The sequence below is a fragment of the Mauremys mutica genome, unplaced genomic scaffold (genome assembly GCF_020497125.1).
Source record: "Mauremys mutica isolate MM-2020 ecotype Southern unplaced genomic scaffold, ASM2049712v1 Super-Scaffold_100100, whole genome shotgun sequence".
In the NCBI taxonomy this organism is placed as follows: domain Eukaryota; kingdom Metazoa; phylum Chordata; order Testudines; family Geoemydidae; genus Mauremys; species Mauremys mutica.
In genome coordinates, this window is record NW_025423267.1 from 1506883 (window position 1) to 1509270 (window position 2388).

The window sequence follows — 2388 nt, forward strand, 5'->3', positions numbered from 1 at the left end:
GCAGCAGTGTGTGTGTGTGTGTGTGACAGAGAGTGCGGTGCTGAGCTGAGCCAGTGAGAGAAGGGGGGCTGATGTCGGGGCTGTCCCCTGCCTCAGGACTGGTTGCTTCCAGCAGCTGTCTGAACTTAGAGACAGTGTGCGACACACTCACTCTTCCGCAACGCACACACTGTCTCCCCCCACACACACACACGCTCTCTACCCCACCACGCACATTGCAGTTGAAAAGCAGCTGGCAATCTAGTAGGATGCCCATGGACCAATGGGATAGAAACCTGCATCATGTGATGCTGTACCAGCCCGTGAGGCATTGCAAACCCTTCCCAAAGCACCCTGCAGCCAGTTGCACAGTGGGATAGCTACCCACAGTGCACTGCTCTCTGTGGCAATCCAAGAGATGCTAGCATGGATGTGCTCTGGTGACACAGGGTGGACATGCAACAGCTGTTCAATTAAAACACTTTAACTTAAGCCACATTATTCTTTCATGTAGATATAACTGAAGAGTGAGACAAGACCCAGCTCCATTGAAACTAAAGACCCACAACTTCCTGCGCAGTTGGCAGGATTTGAACCTGCGCAGGGAGACCCCAATGGATTTCTAGTCCATGACCTTAACCACTCGGCCACAACTACTTGCTTGATATGTGGCTCTCATTGCACTCTAGTTCTGTTCTCACTGAGTGATCAATTACAGTTGTTTCCTCAGACCAGCTTCCACAACACACACACTGCTGTGCCCTTGTGTAAGTGTGTCCATGGCTGAACTGCAAGAATTCCTGCTCCTTTCCCTTCTGGCTGGAGCACGAGGAGAGTGCGTTTGTGTCTAATGACATTGCTGTAGATTTTTGTCCATTTCCTGCCTCGATCATTCAGACAGTCCCTTTCCCGTCATATCCCCAGTACATCAGTGATTGCGATAGCAGGGGGAAGGTTTTCTCTGGGGCACTGAGCTTTGCCAGGGGGTTGGTGGCTCCTTTCTTTCCTCACCCTGGAGTAAACTCGCTTTTTATTCCATCCTTGATGTTTCAAGGAATAACAACAGATGATCAAAGAAAGAGGTGGACAGGGTAGGTCTCAGGGGAGGGGCAGAGAGGTGTGGGCGATGGACAGGGGAGGGGGCAGAGAGGGGGGGCAGCAGGCAGACCTTGGGGGAGGGGGTGGAGAGGCGCGAGGAGGCCCTGGGGGAGGAGAGGAGCCAGCGACCAGCAGGCCTCAGCCAAAGAGCAGGGGTGAGAAGTGGCCAAATGGGAGTGAGGGTGGAGCACAGGGGGGGCCTCGGAGGGAGGAGAACGAGGGCAGGGGGTGGAGGGGGGGGCAGCACCACGGTCTGGGCAGGGGCCGCCCACAGGATTCAGGGGGCCTGGGGCAAAACAATTTCAGGGGCCCCTTCCATAAAAAAAGTTGCAATACTATAGAATCCTGTATTCTCCTGGGGGCCCTGCAGGGCCTGGGGCAAATTGACCCCCCCCTCTGGGCAGCCCTGCCCTCAGCCTCTCCCTGTAAGTCCCCTGCCCCCTAGACTCTCTCCAATTTGTTTCTGTAGTGTGTGTGTGTATGTGGGGAACTGGACGCAGTGCTCCAGATGTGGCCTCAGCAGTGCTGACTAGAGGGGAATAATCACTTCCCTCCATCTGCTGGCAATGCTCCTACTAATCCAGCCCAATATGGCCAGTTACCCATACTGAATGCAGACACAGCAATATTTGATACATTGGTCCCTGTCCATTCAGGAGGTTATTTCCCACCTATTCATAAATAATGAAGCTGCTCTAAGCGGAGGGGAGAGAGCTGTCCCGACCGTGCAGTTAACCCATCTCCCCGAGAGGTGGTAGCTATGTCACCGGGGGAAGCTATGCTGGTGGGTGTGCAAGCTGTGGTGTCTACATGTGTATATAAAGTTTAATCAAACCCCATTTTTAAACCCCTGTGGTCTGGGAATAGAAAAGGAGCTCTCTGAGGCAGAGCCCGTCCTTCAAAATCCTTAAGATCACTGACTTGCCAACACAAATGTTATGGGGGTATAACTCAGTGGTAGAGTGCTTTACTGCAGCTCAAGTGATCCTTGGTTCAAATCCAAGTGCCCCCTCACAAACCTGTTTCTTCAATAAAAGCAATTCAATTTCCAGTATACTCAGGAGCTCCACTAAATAGGCATCCCTGAAATGAATGGACACACTCAATGTTTTCCTGAACAAATGCATAAAAACCTAGCAAACATGTCCCCCAGCTGAAATCAGTTCCAATCCTCTAAGTGTCTAGGGGCTTGGCTACACTTACAAATTTGCAGCGCTGCAGCAGGGTGTGAAAACGCACCCTCTGCAGCGCTGCAAATTGCGGTGCTACAAAGCGCCAGTGTAGTCAAAGCGCCAGCGCTGGGAGCCGCGC

At 52.6% G+C, this 2388-nt stretch overlaps 2 non-coding genes across 2 annotated transcripts; one reads left to right on the forward strand and one right to left on the reverse strand.

Annotated features, from left to right (window-relative positions):
- Positions 1–554: 554 nt before the first annotated feature.
- On the reverse strand, positions 555–636 carry TRNAS-AGA. The gene has a single exon. It is a non-coding gene; the product is annotated as a tRNA-Ser (tRNA).
- Positions 637–2017: 1381 nt separating this feature from the next.
- On the forward strand, positions 2018–2089 carry TRNAC-GCA. The gene has a single exon. It is a non-coding gene; the product is annotated as a tRNA-Cys (tRNA).
- The last annotated feature ends 299 nt before the right edge of the window (positions 2090–2388 follow it).